Genomic DNA, 8,637 nt, shown 5'->3' on the forward strand with positions numbered 1-8,637 from the left:
GGTTCAAAGGATTGATTGTGTATATGGAAATTCAAATCCAGTCAGGTACAGGTAGAATGAGATCTGAACTGTTTATTTCAATCTGGTACAAATTTCAAAGACCCCAGCGCCTGAAAAAATATTGCTCGCCTGAAATTTCTCCCAGTTACGTGCGATACCTGTGAGGATACTCAGTACTCACTTCTGTATTCGTGTGTTGTTTATTTATGACGTGTTTGGGTTCCTAGTCCTGATGGGATTGGATTGTTGGACTAGTTTACGTGCTAAATCGAGTTGGTAGGGGGAAAAAAGGAAGTTCAAGTAGGAAGTATGTAACAACTAATAAAAGATCGGCTTCGTAGAGGCTGCTGCCGGTGCTGCAGTAATTCAATCTTGTGGAGAGCCACACATGACGGTTCAGAGGTGACCTACGAACTTCACAGGAGAATCACAACCATCGTTCCATCTTGTGCAAGGTGCAGCAATGACAGTGAAACCTTGATGCATACCCTTTTCTTATGCCCATTATCTAGTGCCACATGGTTTCAAACTTTGCGCTATGAGTGGATCAGCTGCCTCTTGACTTCACAGCAGCCCTGCTAATGATCTGGGAGAGACTTAGCGGTCAACAGATACCAGTACTGTGTAATACCTTGTGGCAATTATGGAAGGCTAGAAATGCCGAAATCTTCTCCTCTACCAAAACTAACCCTTTGGCAGTCATAGCGAGAGCAAAGGCTATGAGTTTTGACTCCAAAATGCCAGGGATCCCGAGAGTACCAGTATCACCTCAACCAATTCAGTTGGATGAGGGGACCTTTCTGTTACTAACTGATGCTTCCTGGGTATCTTCAAGTAGGGCGGGAACAGGTCTAGTTATGTTTGATAATAGAGGAACAATCATTCATACACAGTTTGAGAGAATCACTGCGAGGGACCCATTACACACAGAAGCTAAAGCCCCACTTAAGGCATTGCAATTGCTTCATGAAAGGGCCCAACAACAGCCACAAACCATTGTGATAATCCTCACTGACTGTAAACCACTCGCGGATGCGATTAACAAAGACAACGTGGAGGATCTGACATCATGGCATGCAACTGAAACAATAGCACAGTGTATCAGGTTGTTCCAAGGTCTACAAGAAAACAGCATGCTGGAGCACATCTCTAGAAAGGTGCTGAACCAACCCCATACTTTGGCAAATTGGGCATGAAGGACAGGACAATCCTTTAATGGATGCCTCTCAAGAGACAGGATGTCAACAATAGTAATGGCTGCGGAAATTGACACTACATTCTTTTCTTATTGTAGCAGCTCTGCTATATCTTAGATAGCCTCAGCTTTGTATCGGAGCTCAAGCTTAACTGTGCTGTTTCTTCTTTTATTTAGAATGACCAGTACCACTGTAGTTCTTTTATATTTACGTTTATGTTGTTTTTTGTAACTTCTCCTGTAAGGCCACTTTATTTTAATGAAATCAACACCTACGGGTTTTCACCTCAAAAAAAATGTACCCGTGTGTGCTGTTATATTGTTTTCTCTAAAAGCATGATCGTGCTCTTAGGAGGAACTGATGCATCCAAGTAAATACAAAGTGTGATTTAAATTGAACGGATTGGATTTGAGACACTACATAATGGACCATAGTGTGCTAATTTTAATTTAATGCTAAGAACCCGGAAAGTCTGTAGAGCTATAGTCTAGGGGTGAAAACGAAGTGGACAGCAGTGTTGTAAATAACGGTATGTGGCCGTGGCTGGATGGATGGAGTACCTCTAAACGATTAATCGGTATGCGGTTGGTTAATCATATAATTATACAGATGATTAATCATTTTTATTAAAATTATATGTATGTATTTATAATTTATTAAAAATGATTTATTTAAATCATCAAATTTATCAAATAAATTTAATTTAACTTAATAATATTATTATAACATGACACTACTCTTGTTTCTTCTTAACAACACATACACACTTTATATGCGTAAGTACACATTTATTTAATACAAAAATAAATTCAAAATTTTAATTTTTTTAAATACTAATAAAATATTATTTGAAAGAAATGATGCATTCCAAATTTCCAATATAAAATTACTAAATTTAATTTATAACAACAACTTAATTTCACATATGAACATAGCATACTAATTGAAAATTTACATCAGTAAGTATGAAAAATAAATGTTATATAAATAATAGAAAAATTAATCAATTTCAAAATAAGTAAAATGAAAAAAACATATATAAAACATATTAGATGTATATCCAAGCACAAATAAAACTACAATATAGAATTTATGAAACTTATTGTTACACATAATCACAGAAAAAAACAACAATATGAAAATAAATATTCACTGGAATAAACGGGAATAAACATATGATTAAACGGAAATTAACGGAAATAATTGGAAATAATCGGCCGATTAATCAAAAAAATATGCAAACAGGCTTCCAATTAGTGTATTCATAACGGTTTGGCCATTGTTAACGATTAAACGGGCATTTAATTGGCCGTTAAAACCTCTTTTACAACAGTAGTGGATAGTGGTAAAACCATATCCATCTCTTTTTAATTTTCCGAATATGGATAAGGATCGGATCGGACTGAATATTTATTAAAAAAATATTGTTAAAAAATATTAAAATTCATAACTTTATCTAATGATGAATAACATAATTTGTTAAAACAAAATATTAAACTATATAGTATATATCTACTATTTCAATACGGATAATTAAAACATAAAACCATATAACCATATATGTATTCATATTCACATCAATATTCAAATATTAGATACATCTAATATTTCAAATACAGATGGAATATTATCCACACTGTTTTCACCTCTAGCTACAGAGGATGCGCATTATCTAATTTTGAAAGTGACTCTGCTTTCTTACATAGCTTGGGCCATGGAAAAAGAAGAAATCGTCTCCCTTTGTACCTAAAAAAAAAATTATTACTTTTGGGCCATGGCAAAGGAAGAAGTCTTCTTCCTCTGTACCTAAAATAACTAATGATTAATTTTGGGCCTCCTGACATGTTCTTTTCTCTAATAGACCGGCCCGTAAACTAGCTCCTTCCAACTTAGGGATTAAAATCTGGAGTCTTTAGCCTCCTCTTCTCTCTTTGTTTGTTTGTCCTTTTTTAGTCTACCTTCCTCTTCACTCAATCGGTATTAGACATCACATTCAAACATATGTTCTTGACTTCTTTCTAGTATGGGTCGGTGTCTTGGTGTTTCAAGTGAGCATCACGCAGTAATAATATGTAACAAGGCATTGCCTTTGACGTACGTTTATAATTAGTGCAAATTCAGAAAACAAAAAAATTATATGAGAACACAATTAGTAATCGGAACACGATACCACCTCAGAAAAAAAAATATATTTTCCTAACTGTTTTTAGTGCTATAAATTGAAATTGAAATTTTTTTGTAACTTGCAATCTAAAAAATTTTATCCTCCATAAACTTTGGAGCGGACGCATTAATGCGTTGTGGATAGAAATATCTGTTGCACATAAAAGGAAAACAAGTTGGCCTAGAAAGCCTTCGCCAACTTATCCAGAAAATTGTCCCACCTACATTAAATTTGCGATAACCCACAAGCAATTCACCAGTTCACCTAAATACTGTTTGGCGGTACGAGAGAAAAGAGAATGGATATAAGATTTTAAAACTTTTGAACTGAAAATTATTGTTTACGTGAGAAAAAAAAAATTCAGTCTAAATGAATTTTTTTTTTTTTACATAAATAGTAATTTTGTTGCTGCAGCTGAATAGGCCTTAATTTGTGCCGATCACAAGTCATCCGGCAGCACGCTCACAACAGAACAGTTCAATCAATAACTAGCTAGCTCTCTCTTCCTAGAATATCACTTCAATAATGTTCTAATTTGTTAGTAATTAAGTAGACAGGCCCGTTTGATAAATATCCTTGATTGGTGGAAATATCAATTCACTTGCTAAGATAAGGATAGCGGCCAATTATTGGCACGATAAGAGATTTTTTTTTAAAATAGAATTACATGGAAATAATTTAATAGAACAAGCCCAGACTGTTGGAATTTTCGAAAACTAGCCTCCACCGATCCCTAGGATCGGTGGAGCAAAAAAAACACATCCTACACCGATCCCTAGGATCAGTGCAGCCCATTTATCACTCCACCATTCTCTTGCCGCAGAATGTCACAGAAAATCAGAAAATCAAAACAAAATAGCCCTCCACCGATCCTGTGGATCGGTGTAGTTTTTTTTTTTTTTTTTTTTAACAGAAATTTCTAAATTTTTTTTTGTATTAAAATATTAGAAATGTTGAATATATTTCTTTGAAAATAGATGAAATACAATATAATTTGATTTATTAGAAAGACTGCAACAAATAACCCGGATCAATATTTTTCAGGCCGGATTTTTCGCGACTGTAAGAAAAATTAATATATTTCTTTATGTGTTATTGGAAAAAAATAAAAATACTTAGATTCTGAGTTATTGATCCCGATTCAAAAATCACTTCTAGGTAATCTAGAAAATATTGTGCTCCATCTAGTACATTTAATTAATAAAAAATTGTTTCTATTTTGAGAATTCTTTTTGAAAAACAATCATTAAATAAATTAAAGTTTTTGTTTTTGTTTTTTTTCAAAAATAGATACAACTTTTTATAAATTAAATGTCCTAGAAAGATCACAATATTTTCTGGATTACATAGAAGTGACTTTTGAACTGGGATCAATAACTCAGAATCTAAGCATTTTTATTTTTTTCCAATAACACATAAAGAAATATATTAATTTTTCTTACAGCCGCGAAAAATCCGGCCTGAAAAATATTGATCCGGGTTATTTGTTGCAGTCTTTCTAATAAATCAAATTATATTGTATTTCATCTATTTTCAAAGAAATATATTCAACATTTCTAATATTTTAATACAAAAAAACAATTAGAAATTTCTGTTAAAAAAAAAAAAAAAAACTACACCGATCCACAGGATCGGTGGAGGGCTATTTTGTTTTGATTTTCTGATTTTCTGTGACATTCTGCGGCAAGAGAATGGTGGAGTGATAAATGGGCTGCACTGATCCTAAGGATCGGTGTAGGATGTGTTTTTTTTGCTCCACCGATCCTAGGGATCGGTGGAGGCTAGTTTTCGAAAATTCCAACAGTCTGGACTTGTTCTATTAAATTATTTCAATGTAATTCTATTTAAAAAAAAAATCACGATAAGATACCCTTTGGTTTCGTTTGGTTTGCACAAAACAAATTGGTTAGAACTAGTGGTTTGACAAAACCCTCGGGGGCTAAACGAGCCTGACACGGGTATGTACGGATACACAGGCATGGGTATTAAACGAGCTGGATTTGGTTTTTCGGAAAAAAACTCATGCATACCCGGATCGTAGTACCCGTTAACCCGTGCCCGTGAGCCCGTGTCTTTAAACCCATGTACCCGTGCCTGCATCCGTATATCCGTGTACCGTATACCCGTGTACCCGTTAATTTTTTAAATTTCAAAATTTTCCAAAATTTCCCCCCACCTGTCGGTTTAAATTAAAACGGGTCCAGACCGGTCAAATCAAACCCGGACTGGCTGGACCCACCCGTCAATTCCCTATTTTTATTTATTTTTATTTATTTTTATTTAAATTTCAAATTTTATTCCCCCTCCAATCAAAACTCTTTAAATACACACCTCTTCTTCTCAATATCTTCACATTCTCTCATTCTTTCCATCTCAAATTTTATTATTCTCAATTTTTAAATTTATTGTTTAAACAAAATACAGTTCTAAATTTAATTCATTCTACAAATACGCAAACGGAATTACGAAGTGTCACACCCCGAAACATGGGGTCGTGCAGTTTTCGCCGTGAATATATAGTCGCCTATATACTCACAAGGCAAGTACGATATATAATTTCCAAACAAGACTTTCATTTCGCCAAAATTTACCATTTAAATACAAATAGTGCAATATGTTTATAATACCATAATCTCAAAATAAACCATTATATGAACAATAATATTTACACCTCCTACATACACATCCTACATATTATTACAATAACATTTAACAATATTTCGTAAGGCTTACAAAGCAACAAATATCACCCCATTTCCAATACGGTTATAAAGACATTTAAAGCATAAAATCAACATTAACACAAGTTATACATTTAAATTATAATTAGGGTTACAATCATACGAAATGGTCCGAGAAAAGGGTCATACAACAAAAACACCATACAATAGTTAATCGGACACCAAAAGGGACACATTGAGATGGCATACCCTATCTTTAATTGGCTTACACCTCAATTGTCGAGCACTCGAATCCCTTCTATTCGCGCCTACCTGAAACACATGCAATAAAATAAAATTCCCCAAGGGGGATGGGGGGTGAGAAAACTTGTCATCCGTTTTCTCAGTGCGGAATTTAGTCAGGGCTACTGGATTTGTAAGAAATCCATTACCGGAACTAAATAAACCGCAAATGAGTGTCAATTCGGTAATTCATTAAAAGATAAATGCATATGCAACAATAATAGGAACAAATGAAATCCAACACATATTTCCTTCAAATAAAATCGAAGAATTTATAGGATTGTTTGGCATAACCAATGAAATTATCAAGTCCGGTTATAAGTAATGGATATCAACTATCCATCTCGTTTGACTTAACATTTCTATATTCCGGTTTATATTCAAACATTCACATCAAGTTTAACAAATTCCAATGAGGGTTGCATCTCTCATGATCATGCAACGGAGTGTCACTCTTTCTAAAAGAGAGACCAATAACAATCAACTATCCACAGTCTCGATATTCCTACAATCACAAATATAGTGCTCTCCAATAACAAATATAGTGCTCTTCCATAACAAATATAGTACACAATAAGGGTCATTCACCGTATGCGCATATGGGTCCTGAAAACAAAGTTTAGTCGCGAGCTAGACTTTGTACCCTTCCAATATGATTCCTCATCCACACATAACAAATATAGTTCCATTCAATCCAATCCAATACTGTGGTTCCATTCAGCTATCAAACGATAGAACAACAAGCGATAAAACCATACCAACATGCCAGATCAATACAAACATATCAATTCAATTGTACTATTTCCATTTACTTATGCAATGCGGCAAATAATGCTAACAAATAGAGATCCAACATGAGGTCATGCACAATAAGTCAGTTTGCAATTCAACAGGTGTATATATATATATATATATATATATATATATACAAGTACCGTTATTTAATTCTAAGTAATAGAATTCAAAACAGATCCCGTGAACCCCCGCACCTGATTATGAAAAGCGTATCGCGCTCCTATGGTTCGGACGTCTCGAACGGTCCTGCAAGATCTTGCTCAACCGAGCCTACACCTATACCAATATACATACTTAACTTAGTTTTTGTTCGACGATTAATATGATTACTTGAGTAATATTATTGTCTTTACACTTTCCTTAATTTAAACCCTTAAAAATTCGTACCCAAATTAAATGAAAAACAGAATTTTGGGACAGCAGCCCTAATTTCTGACCATTGGTTACAAAAGCTACTAGAACCTTGTTATAGGAAACTCCAAACGACTTGAAACTGGAACCATTAGAAACTAGACTCCAAGACGCATCAAATAGACTCTTCATTTGTCCAAAATGATTTTGAATTGCCCTTTTAATTTAACTCATTACTCAGCCCTAAAATCTGCCCACTGTGCAGTCCCGAATTTCATAACAATCAAGTTTATTTATCAACCCTTAAACCTTGAAATATACCATAAATTAGTATAGACACTGGTACGGAACGATACCGGTGCTAAGAGATATAAATTTAATCATCAAATCTTTCCAACTCTAATCAATTTTGGGAAGAATCCGCAAGTCGGGTTTTTGTTGCAATTGAAACGGAAAATCAACAATTTAACACTCAAGAAACAACAAAGACATGAATTACTCAAGTTTGGTTCAATTCTTTCGAGTTTCACCGAAACCCTAGAAATCAAGGGGAGCAAATATAGAGAGAAGAAGAAGAGGGATTACCAAATAAAGTAGATAGAAACGCGAGATTTGGGCTCCTCTTCGATTTTCTCAATTTTCGAGCAATTTCGCGGGAAATGGAACTCTCTCTCTCACTCACTATCTCTCTCGTTCTCTTCTGTTGGGGGGGCGGCTCAAAGAAAGAAAGGAAGGGAGGGGACGTGAAATGAGAAGGAAGAAGGAGGAGAAGAAAAGGTTGGGCCCCCTTTGTCATTTAATGGAACAATTGCACATAAACCCCTCCAATCTTTCAATATTCAACAAATGGGTGAAATCAAATATATTACATTTTCCTCTTCATATATATACACATTTATATATATTTATACCAATTTCAATTTGACAATTCAGATTTTTAATTCAATTTAGAAATTTCAAAAATTTAAAATTTCACTATGTTACATTTCTCCCCCACTTAAGAACAAAGTTCAATCCTTTGAACTTAACCACGTACCTGAACCGTCGAATAGCTCAGGATATTGCTCGCGCATCTTCGATTCCAATTCCCATGTTGCCTCTTTTTCTGAATGCCATCCCCACTGCACCAACACCAACCCAATGGTTCGATTCCTCAACTTTTGTTTCT

General features: G+C 34.5%; 1 long non-coding RNA gene across 1 annotated transcript; it reads right to left on the minus strand.

Annotated features, from left to right (window-relative positions):
* Positions 1–6,061: 6,061 nt before the first annotated feature.
* Positions 6,062–8,195, minus strand: LOC144555181 (uncharacterized). The gene is made up of 3 exons (XR_013511993.1): positions 8,055–8,195; positions 7,313–7,394; positions 6,062–6,353 (listed from the first exon to the last, which is right to left on the minus strand). It is a non-coding gene; the product is annotated as an uncharacterized LOC144555181 (long non-coding RNA).
* Between the last annotated feature and the right edge of the window lie 442 nt (positions 8,196–8,637).

The sequence above is a fragment of the Carex rostrata genome, chromosome 6 (assembly GCF_964058835.1).
Source record: "Carex rostrata chromosome 6, lpCarRost1.2, whole genome shotgun sequence".
Taxonomy (NCBI): Eukaryota; Viridiplantae; Streptophyta; class Magnoliopsida; order Poales; family Cyperaceae; genus Carex; species Carex rostrata.